General features: G+C 26.0%; 1 protein-coding gene across 1 annotated transcript in view; it reads left to right on the forward strand.

Annotated features, from left to right (window-relative positions):
- The window catches only part of LOC127290938 (prostaglandin E2 receptor EP3 subtype), a 249,774-nt gene that overhangs the window by 184,181 nt on the left and 46,156 nt on the right, over positions 1-19,437 (forward strand). Inside the window, exon 6 of the mRNA XM_051319783.1 lies at positions 16,244-16,288. The gene's annotated coding sequence lies outside the window, so the exon portion shown is untranslated. The remainder of the gene's footprint in view (positions 1-16,243; positions 16,289-19,437) is intronic.

Genomic DNA, 19,437 nt, shown 5'->3' on the forward strand with positions numbered 1-19,437 from the left:
TACCTTATGTACTACCCAACCTGTTCTGAATTGAACCGCCAACTTTGGTTTCAACTCATCAAGATGCGTGTCCACAAGACTAGTGGACTTCTACAGAAGCGAATGTTTTTCCCCGTGTGGCAAACGACTGTGCATAACTTTTTAACATCAGAGACGTTACGCACGATTTATTGAAAATGTGGCGCCATACCAAGTGGCGTGCTCAGCCGTAAAAAAAAGGCCTTCGTGCAAGGGAGATTTACAATCATCCATAATTAGACCTGTAAAAAATTTTTTTTTTCTTTTTTTTTATTTTCCCTCCAAAGATTATTAAAAAAATCTTATCAATTCAAGATTTTACACGTAATGTGCAATTTTTTTTTTGAAATTACTTTCATCCCCTATTTTTCAATTATAAAATTTTGATAAGTTTTGATTTGTTTTTCTTTTTCAATTTTAGTTTTGGTTAAATTAAAAATTATTTTAATAGTAATCAAGAAACTGTTTATTTGAATCGAATAATTTTCTTTTTTCACAGTATTCTTATAACGATTGTAAATGATTGATTATCGTTAATCAATTTTGAAAATTATCCAATTATATGAATAGATACACGTTTCCGCGATAATTATATATGAATCGATTATAAATGTATTGGAGAGTTAGAATTAATAATTCTTTTCATAATTGTAGTATAATTAAATACAGGTAATTTTGACTAGCGGTGATGTTAAAGAGGAATTTCCGTGCCTCTAGTCACGCGAGCAACATAATCAGTTCGAATCGAATTATTACACACACACACACACACACACAAACAAAGAGGTACAAAAAAAATTTCACATTTTCAATTTATTTCTAAATAATAGCAGAATTTTCAAAATTATTTCTGAATAATAGAAAAAATTTTCATATTATTTCTGAATCGTAGTAAAATTTCCAAATTATTTCTGAGTAATAGTAAAATTTCCAAATTATTTCTGAGTAATAGTAAAATTTTCAATTTATTTCTAAATAATAGCAGAATTTTCAAAATTATTTCTGATTCGTAGTAAAATTTTTAAATTATTTCTGAGTAATAGTAAAATTTTCAAATTATTTCTAAATAATGGAAGAATTTTCAAAATTATTTCTGAATAATAGTAAAATTTTCAAATTATTTCTGAACAATAGTAAAATTTTCAAATTATTTCTGAATCGTAGTAAAATTTCCAAATTATTTCTGAGTAATAGTAAAATTTTCAATTTATTTCTAAATAATAGCAGAATATTCAAAATTATTTCTGATTCGTAGTAAAATTTTCAAATTATTTCTGAATCGTAGTAAAATTTTTAAATTATTTCTGAGTAATAGTAAAATTTTCAATTTATTTCTAAATAATAGCAGAATTTTCAAAATTATTTCTGAATAGTAGTAAAATTTTCAAATTATTTCTGAACAATAGTAAAATTTTCAAATTATTTCTGAGTAATAGTAAAATTTTCAAATTATTTCTGAATCGTAGTAAAATTTCCAAATTATTTCTGAGTAATAGTAAAATTTTCAATTTATTTCTAAATAATAGCAGAATTTTCAAAATTATTTCTGATTCGTAGTAAAATTTTCAAATTATTTATGAATCGTAGTAAAATTTTTAAATTATTTTTGAATCATAGTAAAATTTTCAAATTATTTCTGAATTGTAGTAAAATTTTCAAATTATTTCTGAATCGTAGTAATATTTTCCAATTATTATGAATCGTAGTAAAATTTTCAAATTATTTCTGAATAATAGTAAAAAATTTTAAATTATTTCTGAATCGTAGTAAAATTTCCAAATTATTTCTGAATCGTAGTAAAATTTCCAAATTATTTCTGAATAATAGTAAAAATTTTCAAATTATTTCTAAATAATTGTAAAATTTTCCAAATTATTTCTAAATAATAATAAAAATTTTCCAATTATTTCTAAATAATAGTAAAATTTTCCAAATTTAATTTTGTAGTAGTATATATTCAAAATATAAATATTAATGGAATATATGTAATTTATTATAAGACTATAATTTACAAGCAACAAGTTATGATATATACATATGTATATGTTGCTCGCGTACACAGCTAATCGTTCAGGCAAACCACTCAAAAATAAACTAGATAAATTGTTATCAGCAACTTCCTTCCTGCAGCAGCTGGCGTTCTCCCTCGCACATAATATTAACTTTGAGAAAATTTACTTGATAATATATAGAATTTAGATTCACAATACATATTGATAGTTGGGAAATAATATTTCAAAAAAAAAATAAATAAATAAGTGTCATAATTATATTGTTGCATAATTTTTGCTACAAATAATAATTATTGAAAAATTACACGTGCACTTCAATTTGAAAATTATTTGCATTTTTATTATTAAAATAATTATTGAAAAATTATGTGCACATTAATTAAAAATTATTACACTATTTTTTATGCTTAAAATAATTATTGAAAAATTAGACTCACTTCAATTAAAAATTATTGCATTATTTTTTATTATGCTTTAAATATTGAAAAATTGTGCTACGTCAATTAAAAATTTTAATTACTATTAATTAAATGGATTAGATGATAATATTAATTATGTAAATTAAAGAATTAAAAAGTTATGCAAAAATTTTAAAACCACTACCAGTGATTATTCAGAAAAAAAAAAAAAAAAAATTGTCGATCGATTTATTTAAAGAGTTTATATGTATTCAGTTTTCGATACGTCGCACGTGCACTTTCCACCCACGTGGCAAAAGTTTGTGATTTGTAGGTTAAATGAACTCACTTCACCGATCTGACATAAACACACCGCACACATTATATTATACATATATATATGCAGCCTACGTGTACTTTACATTTGGCTATGGGAGGTGGGTGTAAAATTACAAAGATTGCACGGAAATCAGGAAATCGTTGTTGCTGCGAACCGTATAGTTGACCTCAGAATTCAAATCATCACTTGAATATATATATTTCTATTTTTTTCCCCTCAAAAAATTTTATATACGCACGCAGAAAATTTTCAATTATAATAACGGAAATAGAAAATTTATACAATTTTAACAAAGGATAAAAATCTTTATTTGAAACAGTAAAAATTTTCACTAAAACTAAATTGACTACACAGAAAATTAAAAGGCATTAAAATAAGCTGCAACGCTTATTATTTTAATCTAATTTTGCTTATTTTAATCAATTTTGGTATTAAAATAAACAAAATTGGATTAAAATAATAAGCGTTGCAGCTTATTTTAATGCCTTTTAATTTTCTGTGTAAGGAGAAAATTTTTGCTATTCTAGAGAAACATATTGCTGTTCGAGAAAAACATTTTTTTTAGAGATGTGCAATGTTCTAATCGAATCGAATTTTGTTCGGTTTTTAATTACCCTGACTCGAATTTCGATTATTTCGAATTATTTCGATTTATTTTGCACAGGACTAGATTTTTTCATTTTCCAGGAAAACATTCTATCTAAAAAAATTTTTAAAAATTGATTATTCTTATTCTATTGCAATTTAGGTTCAATTGGTAGGTTTTTTTAAGGTATTACCTGTTGTTTTAAGGTAAAAAAAAAGTAGAAACATGCTGATTAATTTTATTTGACTTTGAAAGGGATTTTTTCATTTTCCAGGAAAACATTCTATCAAAAAAAAGTGAAAAAAATTGATAATTCCTATTCTATTGCAATTTTGGTTCAATTGGTAGGTTTTTTTGAAGGTAATATGCGTTGTTGTAAGGTAAAAAATTAATAGAAACATGCTGAATAATTTTATTTGACTTTGAAAGGGATTTTTTCATTTTCCAGGAAAACATTCTATTCAAAAAAATGGAATAAAATTGATTATTCTTAGTCTACTGCAATTTAGGTTCAATTGGTAGGTTTTTTTTTGAAGGTTTTAAGGTGTTGTTTTAAGGCATAAAAATAATAGAGACATGCTGATTAATTTTATTTGAATTTTTTTCGAATTTTTTCATTTTCCAGGAAAACATTCTATTCAAAAAAATGGAAGAAAATTGATTATTTTTAGTCTACTGCAATTTAGGTTCAATTGGTTGGTTTTTTTAAGGTTATTACATGTTGTTTTAAGGTAAAAAAAATAGAGACATGCTGATTAATTTTATTTGAATTTTTTTCGAATTTTTTCATTTTCCAGGAAAACATTCTATTCAAAAAAATGGAATAAAATTGATTATTCTTATTCTATTGCAATTTAGGTTCAATTGGTAGGTTTTTGAAGGTATTACGTGTTGTTTTAAGGTAAAAAAATAATAGAGACATGCTGATTAATTTTATTTAAATTTGTAAGGAATTTTTTCATTTTCCAGGAAAACATTCTATTCAAAAAAATGGAATAAAATTGATTATTCTTAGTGTACTGCAATTTAGGTTCAATTGGTAGGTTTTTTTGAAGGTATTAGGTGTTGTTTTAAGGTAAAAAAAATAATAGAGACATGCTGATTAATTTTTTTTGATTTTGTAAAGAATTTTTTCATTTTCCATGAAAACATTCTATTCAAAAAAATGGAATAAAATTGATTATTCTTAGTCTACTGCAATTTAGGTTCAATTGGTAGGTTTTTTTGAAGGTTTTTGACTTTCGAACTCGGCGTAAAAATTCGAACAGTTCGGTTCGATTTATTTTGCATAGGTCTAATTTTTTTCCATTATTCTATTTAATTTTTTGAAATTTGATGCTTAATGAAAAAAAAGGACCTTAGAGGCAATAAATTTTAGATTATATGTTTGTTTTTTTTTTATTGAAAATTAAAGTGGATGGAACAAATCACTTAATTAATATAATAAATTTGTTTTTGTACGAAAAAGATGAAAAAATTATAGAAAGCATTCGAATTTTTTTTTTTATTTTTTTGATCGAAATCAGTTTTATCATAGTGACGAGATCGAGAGTCTATCGTGTCTGGATAAATATTAAGGACAAATTGCCCTATGAAAATTGGAACACGAGTGTTCGTCCAAGTGGAATTTGTCACGATCAATTTGTCGCCAGTTCAATTATTAACGAGACGCGCATTCCCAACTCTTCCGTCTTGTTGAAAATGTGAATATACATCATGTAAAATATGTTAATTCCTTATGTCTGCATTTATGCGTCAATTTAAATACACATTTAATGTATAGACTTCATTTCTCTATATATATACAATGTATATCAAATGTGAATACAATAATTTTGAATTTTTTTCTTTTATATTTTATGATCTTCCACTTGTAAATTTACTGTCAGATATTGATCAGGAAATTAGTGAAGCGTATATTATAAAGAATAAATTCCCTCTATATTATAATACTTTGAAAGCGAATAATTTTATTATTTTTCAAAGTGAATTGTTTTGTTTCTTAATTGCTCGCAAAAAATGCAGTTTCACTTCAATATACTCTTGTCACGGTTATTAAATTCATAAACGAATTTAAAAAATTACCTTTTTTTTTTTAACCCCGCGAACAAGCCATAAAAACAGTTGATTATAAGAGGCATGTCGAAACTTAAAGATATATTTTTAATTTTTTTTTTCGTGATTTATTCACTGGAAAATAATTTTAGTTATAAATATTGTCTACGCTAATTAAATGTGACTTATTTATAATCGAGAAATAATTTTTGAATGCAATTTTAAATGCATTTTTTGGGGGGGGGGCGGGAAATTAAATAATTTAATTTATGGAAATTAATTCCGTTAATTTTTTACTTTTATTCATTTTTGTTTTATTATTTTACTCTCTAAATTTGAATTAGTAAAAATTTTAACTAATTTAAATTAGTTACTCACTTTTTAGTAAAATTTTACTAATTCGATAGTAAAAAAAAATTTTATCTATTATTAATTAGTTAAGTTTTACTAATTCGATAGTTTAAAGAAAAAATTTTCTAGTATTAATTAGTTAAATTTTACTAATTCGATAGTAAAAAAAAATTTTTTTCTACTATTAAATAGTTAAATACTAATTCAAAAGTAAAAACAAAGTAACTAATTTAAATTAGTTAAAAATTTTACTAATTCAGATTTAGAGAATACTAAATTGAATAATTACACAGGAAAAACAAAGTGTTATTTTAACACCAGAATTGGTGTTAAAATAACACGCAACAAATTTTACCCTAAATCTGGGTTAAATCTTATGGGTTTTAGCATTAGAAAAAATTACCCACAACAAAAATAACACCACCTTTTTTCTGTGTAAATTTTACTAATTCGATAGTAAAAAAAAAAATGTTCTAGTATTAATTAGTTAAATTTTACTAATTCGATAGTAAAAAAAAAATTTCTAGTATTAGTTAAATTTTACTAATTCGACAAATAAAAAAAAAATTTTTTTCTACTATTAAATAGTTAAATACTAATTCAAAAGCAAAAACTAATTAACTAATTCAAATTAGTTAAAAATTTTAACAGTAGAGAATACTAAATTGAATAACTGAATTTAAGATAAAAATTAAACTAAATATGAGATAAATTTTTTCTAAAATTGAATAAATTTTATAAAATTGAAAATTTAATATTTCTACCGTTTATTTAAACAGTATAAGGAACAGTTAATTTGAATTGAAAATTATATTATGACAAAAAATAACTAAGGAAAAAAGAAATTCCAAAAGAATGTAGCAATAAGGAACGTGTAACGATGAAAAATTATATATAGGGAACTTTCTTCGCAAAGCCGGGTAATAAATTTCTATTTAACGTCAGCAAATAATAAATAGTTGAAATGATTGTTAATTTCCCGCGAGGCATTTTAATATGGATTTCACAGCGATGACGTTAACTATATATATATATATATATACGAATTCAATCATCAATATAACACATGACTTCTGACCAGTAAATGTGCTTCTTAACGATTAATGCGATTCTAATATTATTATTATTATTATTATTATACAAGTACATATACACTTTCTATAGAAAAAAATAGTAATGTAAAACAAAGTGATATGAAGCTACTTTATAAAATGTGTTACACGAAGCTATTATTTTTTCCAAGCACTTGGAGGAGACCGTTATAAAAACACACCTCTTGAAAAGTAGTGGGAAATACATGCACACACAAATAAAATAAATGTGCAAATGTTACGTTCTCGTATGTATATATATATATATGTAATATTTATTCACCTACGCATGGTGCACCTGCTCCTGAGGGCCGTCGAGTGAAAAGAGGAAATTATAATGCCATTAATTTTGTAATCTGCGTAGGAATGGGCGGGCTAAAGCCAATTGGTATGTAGGCAAGCCTTGAGGGGGCCTCATGTGGAATTCTTCATATATATATATATATACCAATCTGGCAAAAGTTACACCAAAGCGCGCGTACACACCTCAACTTTTATGGTATTCTAACGTTGATTGACTCGATGTCTCTTTGGCATTTTATTTTTCCTTTCGCGCATATATATGTATAAACGGAAATGTGTCGGAAACACATTCAAACGTGCTCGGAATTGCTAACGAAAACTCAATAGTTCCTTGCAATATATATATATACATATATAGGAAATCACTTAAGAAATACAGTACATATAATCAATTCTTGCATAATCAACCCAAATTTATTCATTTTATTTTGAATCGATTGTATGGGTGTGGATCGTATTATTTTATATCTTATTATTTTTATTATTATTATTATGATATTTATTTTATGTAGTTGTTTTATATTATAGACCACTTCTATAACCAAATAATATAATATTTATAATTTTAAAAAACATATTTCAAATAAATTTTATTTGACATTAATAAATTTTTTTATTTAAATCAAATAAAAAGTTATTAGGTTATTAACAAAATGTTATTACCCAGGTAGAAAAATTAACATTACTAACGTTACTAATATTACTAACGTTACTAACGTTAGTACCTATAAAAAAATTAAGAAAATGTTTCTAAATTGTATTTTTGCAGAAACTTGTCGAAAATCGACCACCAGGAAGTATTTAATGTTATTTCCCGCACTTTTTATAATTTTCATTTCTATTATCACTTCCACTTTTTTATTTTCATTACCGTTTCCACTTTCACTTTTTCTAATTCTCATTCGCACTTCCATTCGCACTTCCACTCTTTCTAATTCTCATTTCCACTTTCACTTCCACTTTCACTTTTTTATTTTCATTACCACTTCCACTTCAACTTTTTCTAATTTTTATTCCCACTTCCCTTTTTCTAATTTTCATTCCCACTTCTACTCCCATTTTTTCCACTTCTAATTTTCATTAGCTGTTGCCATTTCGACTAAAACTATTTCTAATTTCCATTTACGCAACCAGTTCCACTTTTTTTAATTACCATGGATGGAAATTAGAAAAAGTGAAAGTGATAATGAAAATTTAAAAAATTAGAAATGGAAGTGGGAGTGAAAATATAAAAAAAGTTGTAATGAAAATAAAAAAGTGGAAGATGAAATGGGAATGAAAATTGGAACAAGTGGAAGTGAAAGTGTGAATGAGAATTAGAAAAAGTGGTAGTAGCAATGAATATAAAAAACTGGATGTGGAAATAGGAATGGGAATGAAAATTAGAAAAAGTGGAAGTGGAAATGGGAATGAAAATTAGAAAAAGTGGAAGTGAAGTGGGAATGAGAATTAGAAAGAGTAGAAGTGAGAATGGAAGTGCGAATGAGAATTAGAAAAAGTAGAAGTGGAAATGGGAATGAAAATTATAAAAAATTTAAGTGGAAGTGAAAGTGGTAATGGGAAAGTAGTGGCAAAGTTTCTGTGAAAATATATTTTAGAAACTCTTAATTTTTTTATAGGTACTAACGTTAGTAACATTAGTAATCTTAGTAACATAAGTAACGTTAGTAAGGTTAGTAACGTTAGTAACGTTAATTTTTTCACCTGGGTAGACTCTGTGAGAAATAAATATCTATTTGCTTGATATAAATTTTGTCTCAAATAAATTGTTAATAAAATATTTCACTAGGTGATTAATTGAAGCAATTAAAACTTTTGTGATTTTAGTAAAACATTTCACTGTTTCAAGTTAATCTTTTTTAATCAAGTAATCGAGTATTTGAATTAAATAAATTTTTTTTTTAATGTATAAATAAAGAAAATGTTGCATTAAAATATTTAAGAGAAATCTTTTTTTTTTTTTTTAATGGAGATAAAAAAATGTAATTTTATTTAATTACCCATTTAAGAAACATTATTTTGTCTGAAAAAAAATTGAAGTTTACAAAAATGTTATACAAGATTATAAACAAAAAAGTCTGTTTTATTTCTATAAAAAAATTATTTATTTTATCTCCGCAAGTATTGCTTTAAAATTTCATATTGTACTTTTTGCCCCCATTACATTTTATTTTATGATGGAAATAAATATAGAATTTTTATAGTAAACATAAATAGGTTTATTATAATATTTATATTATAGAATAAATTTTTATAAACAAAAAAAAAGAGATAATTAAATACAAAATTAGATGAAAGATACAAATGATATAATTATCCTAATTAGCCATTTTTTTATAAAATTAAAAATTTATAAATTCTTGTGTAATATAGATTTTAGATAAAATAATATATTTATAATATTACTTTCAGATTTACTTTCAAATAGGCTACTTTCAACTTTTATAATTACTCTCAAAGTGTTTATAAAATATATATATATAGCTCGCTAAAATATATGTGCCATTATTTATACAGATATTACCATATGAACTATTTCCCACAGTGACGAATAAGCTTTCATTACATGTAATGAAATGCTTTTAGGAATTTTTCTCAAGATTTGTATCTGTAAAATCTTTTTTTTTTTTATATATATTACCCTTTTATATAGATTCTATATATGTATGTAAAATCACGGATGCTGCGTAATCTTTTATAAAATGCGCGAGAATCGATACCGTTGTGAGTTTCAATCGTCTATTAGATGAACGGGCGAGAGTGCGCGCTCTCGTTGTAAAATTTCTATTCTGTATATAAATATAATACAAGGATTTTACCGTTCCTTTCAAGTGCATTAGTTTACTTTTTTTTTTTTTTTTTTTTTTTCTTTAAATGTAGAAAATCCCCAAGAGACTTACAAATGACTATTGAAATTTAAAATTTTAGTTATTTCGAATAAAAGAAACTTTCGATGTGAGATTTGCATAGAATAATATATGCGATGTTGGAAAGAAATTTAATTTACTTTCAACCAAGTGGGATTATAATTTTCTTTCCCCTATATGTCTGTAATTTCTTATCGTTATTTTTATAATAACAAACAATTACTTTTTTCTATTTTATATTAGAAAGAAACTTTCATTGCAAATTATTTGCACCCAAAAAAAAAGATATTTCGAGCCAAATAAATATTTGTTAGGACTTAAATAAAACTTTTATTTATGACAAATAGAATTTTTATTTACGCCAAATAAATAGACAAGTTGGCTCTGTGACAAGTGTAAGTTTATTTAAATTAAATATATATTATATTTAAATAGTCCAATTAGTTTACTAAAAGGTAGTTAAAATTTACTGAAAGTAAGTCCCAACTTTGCTGAGTGTTACACAAACTTTGCTTACGATTAATTAAAGTCTACTGAAAGTAAGTCCCAACTTTACTGAAAGTTAGACAAACTTTGCTGACGGTTAGTTAAAGTTTACTGAAAGTAAGTCCCAACTTTGCTGAAAGTTAGTAAGTTTATTGAAAATTAGTCAAAGTTATTAATTAGTCAAATTTTACTGAAAGTAAGTCCCAACTTTGCTGAAAGTTAGTAAGTTTATTGGAAATTAGTCAAAGTTTACTGAAAGTAAGTCCCAACTTAATTAAGTATTAGATAAACTTTGGTGGCGGTTCGTTAAAGTTTACTAAAACTAAGTCCCAACTTTACTAAGTGTTAGATAAACTTTGCTGACAGTTAGTTAAATTTTACTGAAAGTTAGTAAGTTTACTGAAAATTAGTTAAAATTTACAGAAAGGAGTACTAAAAGTAAGATAATCTATACTAAAAGTAAATTAGATTACTAAGAGGTCATTAAAGTTTACTTAAAGTAAGTCCCAACTGTACTAAGTGTTAGACAAACTTTGCCAGTTAAAGTAGTTAAAGTTTACTGACAGTAAGTCCCAACTTTACTGAAAGTTAGACAAACTTTAGTAACATATTGGTTATAATAAATTATTACATAAATTATAAATACATTAATTAACAAAAAAAAATATATTTTATTTATATAAAAAATACAATGGAAAATTGAAAAAAAAGATTTTGACAAATGCCTTTTTTTTAAAAATAATTTCTTATGGAAATTTTTAATATAAATCTTGAAATGAAATCTGTTTGGAGCAATTTCTCTCTAAATTGATATGATTCACACCTCTCCCATCTGTGTGTATAAATCTCGGTTGGTTGCAATTGGGTAGATTTGTACGTGCTTTGTGTACTAACTATATATAAGTCCTCCCACCCTCATGTTTTTGAATCGACTATGAATTGGAATGTCAGAGAGCTATTTTGCACTCTGGCACATCAGTCATATAAAGATTTCCTCAATCATTTCATCAGCTTCATCAGTGAGTTCGCCACTCACCAGTCTAATCCCACGCGATCCTATCGAATAAGTCAGTGATTCTCAATCATAAGCCCACCTATAGAAATTTCTTTTAATATTAAACAAATATTCATGTAAAATTCCAAAAAAAAATTACCAAACCCACTTGGAATGATTCCCCTGAAAGTGCCCCCTGGAGGTTCTATCAGAATTCCGACGGAACTTTCAACGTAATTCCGTCGGAATTCCATTGGGAGTTCCAAAGAATTTGCGATGGGGTTCCGACGGAATTCCGATTAATTTTTTTTCAAAATTTTTAGAGTCCTAATTCCATCGGAATTCCGTCGGAATCCCATCGGAAATTCTTTGGAACTCCGATGGAATTCCGACGGAATTACGTTGAAAGTTCCGGCGGAATTCTGATAGAACCTCCAGGGGGCACTTTCCGGGGAATCTTTCCAAGTGGGAAATGAATCCAGAATAAACAAAAATGTTTGCCCCCTGGAGGTTCTATCAGAATTCCGCCGGAACTTCCAACGTAATTCCATCGGAATTCCATCGGGAGTTCCAAAGAATTTCCGATGGGATTCCGACGGAATTCTGACGGAATTCCGATTAATTTTTTTCAAAATTTTTAAAGTCCTAATTCCGTCGGAATTCCGTCAGAATCTCATCGGAAATTCTTTGGAACTCCGATGGAATTCCGACGGAATTACGTTGAAAGTTCCGGCGGAATTCTGATAGAACCTCCAGGGGTCAATTTCCGGGAAATCTTTCCAAGTGGATAACCAATTATTCAAAAAGAAATTATTAATAATTTAGATTCATTAAAACTTCTTTTTTTAATTATTCAAAATCACTTTAAGAGAAATGTTTTATTTAAACCAACTATAGTATATTTCAGTTAAATAAACGTATATTTGTCTCAGCCCATTTATTTAACTTAAATAAAAAAAATTTTGTTATATAAATAAAATTTTTAATAAACACAAATCATCAATCTTAAATTAAGAAAGTCCCGAGTGTTTTATATTTTCCATCTATCCAATCATTTGAATAAAATTTTTGCAAAAATTTTTTTTTTATTTTTTCCTAAATTGTGAATTACATAAATTACAATTATTGACGATAAATTAAATTAAATGTCTTGTAAATGTAGAAAAAATAAAAATCTAAAAGTGATAAATTTTATATGATTTTTATTTTTGTTATTTTTTTTTTAATATAGTGTAAAATAATCTGTAAGTTCCTATACGAGATAGAGTGAATCTTGTCTTGTGACATGATGAGTAATGAATGTCTGCAAAGCCTAGATATCAAGTTCAAGGCAACTTTAAACGACTCGAATGATGTTCCAAGTGCGTGCAAAAATACCAATCCTATATATATATATGTACTAAACACTGTCGCAAGCTTCCTTAGATGGATAGCGACGACGAAGACGACGACCCCTCCTTTGAGGGAAAGCTGCACGATAGTTGTTGTGGTTTATAATTCCTGCGCGCGCTCTCTTTGTCAATCAGAAATTCTTATAAGAAAAATTCTTGTCCAAAGATCTAGAACAACCGCGTTGTCTGAGCTAATGACCTCGCTGTGAGAATAAAAAAAAAAGAAATCACCTTCATTCATATATATTTATATGGTTCTTTAATAACTGGAGCAAAGACAGTGGAAATAATTTTATTTATGTTTTTTTTTCATTGTATACATTTTTGATTTGTAAAAATGTTTTTTTTTATAAGGGTAATAGGATTGAAGAATCTGAATAATTTTCCTCCTACTGACTTAGTTTCAGTATAGTTGATCTTACTTTCAGTAAACTTTAACTAAGTAAGCAAAGTTTGTCTAACATTTAGTAAAGTTGGGACTTAGTTTCAGGAGACTTTAATTACTTTTTAGTAAACTAATTGACTTACAGTATAAATTTTCTTACTTTCAGAATATATAATCTTACTTTCAGTAAACTTTAACTAAGTTTTAGTAAACTAATTGACTTTCAGTATACACTATCTAACTTTCAGAGTATATATACTTACTTTCAGCAAACTTTAACTAACCGTCAGCAAAGTTGGTCTAACTTTCAGTAAAGTTGGGACTTACTTTCAGTAGACTTTAATTAATCGTAAGCAAAGTTTGTCTAACACTCAGTAATTTTGAGACTTAATTTCAGTAAACTTTAACTACCTTCCAGTAAACTAATTAATTTTCAGCAAAGATTATCTTACTTTCAGTAAACTTTAATTAATCGTAAGCAAAGTTTGTCTAACACTCAGTAATTTTGAGACTTAATTTCAGTAAACTTAAACTATCTTCTAGTGAACTAATTAATTTTCAGCATAGATTATCTTACTTTCAGTGAACTTTAACTAACCGTAATCTAGTTTGTCTATAGATTAAGTAATTTTGGGACTTACTTTCATTAAACTTTATCTACTTTTTAGTATACTATTTTACTTTCAGTGTAGATTATCTTACTTTCAGTAAACCTTGACTAACATTCAGTAAAATTTGTACTTACTTTCAGTAAACTTGAACTACCTTCTAGTAAACTAATTGACTTTCAGTATAGATTAACTTACTTTCAGTAGAAATAATCATTAATAATAAGTTTGACTAATTTTAATTAAATTTACTAACTTTCAATAAAGATTGGACTTAGTTTCAGTAAAATTTAACTAACTGTGAGCCAAATTTGTTAAACGTTTACTAAAATTGGGACTTGCTTTCAGTAAACTTTAACTAACAGTCAGCAAAGTTTGTCTAACACTTAGTACAGTTGGGACTTACTTTAAGTAAACTTTAATGACCTTTTAATAAACTAATTGACTTTTAATATAAATTATCTTACTTTCAGTAAAGTTCGACTAATTTTAATTAAATTTGTCTAACATTCAGCAAAGTTGGAACTTAGTTTCAGTAAACTTTAACTAACAGTCGTCAAATTTTGTCGAACACTTAGTAAAGTTGGAACTTACTTTCAGTAAACATTAACTAATAGTCAGTAAATTTTTGTCTTAACTCTTAGTAAAGTTGGAACTTACTTTCAGTAAACTTTAACTACCTTTCAGTAAACTATTTTACTTTTAGTATAGATTATTTTACCTTTAGTGTAAATAATCCTTCTTTCTGTGTACTTTGATTAATTTTCACTAAACTTACTAACTTTCAGTTAAATTTGCACTTACTTTCAGTATTTCACTGAAAAGTATCGAATATGAAAAAATCAACATGATTGTAAACAAAGCAATTGACCCTTTTCTCCAATAACCATATATATACATTATAATTTACATTATAGTTACAAGAAAAAAAAAAAATTGGAAAGCAATATATTGACGATAAAATATAAATTTGATTTCCATATATAATATTTTCAAGCGAAACTGATCGAATCGAATTTGTTTTCGGTTGAAATCACTTCAATCGGTTTAAGAGCACCTTACACGCTCGTTCCAAGAATATGTCGAATAAGTTAAATCGCTTCCACATTATGAGTGCACAGTGTACATATTATAAGCTTCAGGAGTTCTTTACGTGCGCTCACAAGTAAATCGACAGTGTATCGAGTCCATACAGTGACGTCATAATTTAAGCGGATTCAGTTAATGGGAGAACGTTGTCGATAAATATCACAAAAAAAAAAAAAATATATATAATAATAATAATAATAATAATAATAAACGTCGGGAGATTCCTCTCGGTAATATAAGATCGAGATTCATGCGAAAATGAACTCTTTATATACTTTAGTAACATTCAGAAATCCATTAAGTAGCACTTAAGTATGTGTGGGCATATACTCGTGCGTATCCACCCACGTGGGACTTACCTTTTGAAACTATAAAAATTATATTCTAATAAGAATTTAGTTTCTTTTTGAAAATAATAATTGTTCGTTTTATTCTTAAAATTAGAGTATATATAATATTTTTACTCTAAATTTGAAGAAAAAAAAAATTATTTAAATCGGTTACAGTTGATAATCGAATAAATATTTACTTGGGTCAAATATAATTTTTGAAACCAAATATAGTTGAATTAAATAATTTGTATTTGTACAAATAATTTTTGTATTTGAAACAAATGACATATTTAATTGACTCAAAAATTATATTTGAATATTTATTTGAGTTAAATAAATTTCAGTTTTAATTTTTTAAAATAAAATTATTTTTAATGTATTATTTTTAAAGAAGAGAATAATTTTTTATATCACTTTTTTGTCAGATTTGTATAATTGATTAGTTTGACAGCAGATGTGATTGAATTGCATTTATATATCTATACATGGGAATGAATGTGTGATTGATGACCTAATGAGATTGATTTGGCTTAATGGACTCGGGAAGATTCTGTGTGACACCCGCGCACTTAAGTAACCCAATTTTCACTGCTGAGAGAAACCAGCTCGCATAATAATTATTGTCAGGAGCAGGTTCAGCAAGAAATCCATTAGTCAGATTTCAGATGCTACCAATATATATATATATATTAGCATCGGAGAAAAAGTCGCGAGTTCATAAAGAATTCTTTAAATTAAAATTAAATAAATTAATTTTAAATTAAAATAAAAAAAAATCTTCCTCTGATTCTCAAAATCTTATTTTTTTTTTCTAAAATTGACTGCTTATTTGTGAACAAATTTTATCTCGTTGTCAATTTTTCAATATGAAAAAAAAAATTATTAACTAAATTATTAGTTATTTATTAAATTATTAACAAAATTTTTCTATTTTCAGAAATTCGATGTGCAATTCACAGGAATACGATTCTAGAACTAAAGGGTAAGTTTTTTTTTTACATTCCATTTTCGAAAAACATAAAATGCCTTCGTCGTAAAAATATATATTTATTAATATATTCCTTGAAAATTTCAAAAGGACTTGAAAAATAATATTTTGGAAAATGATACGATTTTCGAGAAATAATAATTACTTCCAAATAGATAAAAAAAAATTTTTGCGAAATAAAATATATATCAGAACAGATACCAAAAATAGCAAAATTCATGGAATACTTCGATTATAATATGTACCGCGGGAATTCGTTTTAGGCGAGAGGAAAAGTGATCTTGACCTTTAGCGAAGCCATAAAATTCGAGATTTATGGATCGGGTTTCAATCTTTATGAAAATAGTTTTTTTTTTTTTTAAATATTTACGAGCATTTGCTTTTCAATTTGTACACGCAAGTTTGTGTTACAAATATTATCATTTCGCAAAATTAAATTCAAATTTTTTGAAAATTTTTTTTTTCACAAAGAAAATGACAATTTTTTTGTTTGATTTTAAAGAAAAATTGACCAATTTCTTTGACTTGTTTTCTTTCATTCAAAATAAAATTTTCTTTAAAACAGAAAAAGCTTCTTAGTTTCAAAGAAAATTTCTTTAATTCAAACAAATTTTCTTTGAATGGAAGAAATTTGTGCATTAAATCGAAGAAATTCTAACATCGATATATAGGGTCAAAGAAACATTTATTAGAATTAAATAACAAATTTCTTTGAAACGCAGATAATCTTTTTTGTATCAAAAATAATTTGTTTGAAACAAATAAATTTTCCTTAAATCAAAGAAAAATTTGTCAAAGAAATTGATTTCTTTGAATCCAAAGGAATATTTTTCCTCGGTGTACATATAGGACAAACTTGGATTCGATACGCACTTATATTGGTGTTTTTTGTTTTTTCGCTCCCCCCCCTTTTTTCTTGATTTTCATGACTCTTTTACTTATCTTTTATAATACTTGCTCGACTTCTCGCCTGATCGCATCGATCCTCCAACGAAGACAGGTTCCCCAGTCATAAAGAGTTCGATGCCCTGATGCACAGATCACGCATACATCGATGAATCATAGCGATGGATGTTTTATTATGCAAATACATTTGCTTTGACACGAAGAGGGATTCGCCTCTGCACAAAACGCTCGACGATATAGTTGCTCGTTATAAAAAAAAAAAAGGAAAATTTTATTGATAGTCTGCTCTTTTCCGTCTCACCTTCTTTGAAAAAAAAAATATCATACTTTCACACACTAGATTTCTAAAGCCAGAAAAAATTATTAATTTCAAAAAAAAAAATTACAAAAAAACATATTTTTTAAATAATTTAAAAAAATTTTCCAATTTCTCTAAATGGATAAAAGAATTTCTTCTAAATTTTTATAATCTCCTTTATTACAAATTATAATGTCGTTTGTATTTAAATTCTATTTATAAATAATGCATTTTGTTATTTGTCATAAAAGCAAGTTGAAAAATGATGCGGTATACATCTTAAGAAATTCTATGAAATCATTCTCGAATCATAAATCAAATTTTATTGACCACATCTTTTTTAAATAGAGAAGAAATTTTTCGAATATTAAAATTTCTATACAACGACACTTTGAATTTAAAAAAAACCAATGATTTGTAATTTAATATTTTAATCTCAAAAAAATTCAATTTTTCTTAGGCAGACTATTTTATTGCAATTTCTTGCACAAAATACACCTAAAAGTGTAGAAAAAAATTGACAGCCCAATTCGAGTAGAGGAACACCCCTTTTTATGACCTTTAAAGCGTTTATCGTCAAAAAAAAAAATTTTCAAAAAAATTCAATTTTTCTTAGGCAGACACCTAGAATGATTATGGAGAAAATTTTAAACCTCTTAATATTTGCACATGAGCTTGAACATACAAAAAAACCCTGGTACTTTATCGTTATTAATTATAGAAAAAGATTATAAAAAAAATTTTCTTTATAATAGAAATTTGTCTGAATAAAAATTATTTTCGTTAAAAATTTCTGTGAAATAGAAATTTGGCTTAATAAAATTTCTGCTAAATGAAAATTCGATTAGATAAGATTTCTGTTTTAACAGAATAGAATTTCGGCTCAATAAAAATTTGCTTAAATAAAAATTCGGCCAAATAAAACTTCAGTTTGATAAAAAAAATTCTGTTAATTAGAAATTCAATTAAATTGAGCTCAATAAAAATTCTGTTAAATTAGAATTCAGCGAAATAAAACTTCTGTTACATTAGAATTCTGTTTCTTAAAAATTCGGCTTAATAAAATTTGATTATAGATAAATTTTCTGTTGAGTAGAAATTTTGCTTAATAAAAATTCAGTTCAATAGAAATTAGGCTCAATACAAATTCTGTAAGATAAGAATTCTGTTAAATAGAAGTTCGGCTTAATAACAATTCTTTTAAATAAGAATTTAGCTCAATAATACCTACTTATGTTAGTTAAGAATTCTGTTAATTAAAAATTCGGCTTAATAAAATTTGATTAAATAACATATTTGTGTTAAATAGAAATTCTGCTTTAAAAAAATTCGGTTTAATATGAATTCTGTCGAATGGAAATTAAATAAAATTTCTGTGAAATAGATAATCGACTAAATAAAAATAATATTAGAAAAAAATTCTTTTAAATAAAAATTCGTTTATACAAAATATTTGGTTGAAAAAAAAAATTTAACAATTCTTTTGTGTTCCTTATGTGTACAGTCAAGGCATTGTTAATCGAAAAATGAAAGACACATGATATACACGCAAGAATATTTTGTTTATATATGTGTATGTTGAATTTCCTAGAACTTAATTACTATTCAACGTCGAGAGTCCCTTTCTCGCATATATAGTGGTACAGCGCGGCCCTTTTTTTAAAATGAGAATCGCTGCCGCGAGATGAGAGGAACGCGGTAAGAATAAGAACTTGCTCAGCAATTCTACATCCCTGATGATCATAACGATAAAATCATATTTCTTATGAGACACTCGGCAAAACGATTGCACTCATCTCTCGTTCTCGTCGATTTTCTTGCAAAGGCATATAAAAGCCTCCGCCTGTAATCGTGCAATCTAATATTTTCGTTACTATGGCCTTTATATATATATAAACGTATATGTATATAGAAATATATACGTGTATATATATATATA

Source organism: Leptopilina boulardi, unplaced genomic scaffold (genome assembly GCF_019393585.1).
Source record: "Leptopilina boulardi isolate dan_hultmark-lab unplaced genomic scaffold, ZJU_Lbou_2.1 LbouV2_123, whole genome shotgun sequence".
Lineage (NCBI taxonomy): Eukaryota > Metazoa > Arthropoda > Insecta > Hymenoptera > Figitidae > Leptopilina > Leptopilina boulardi.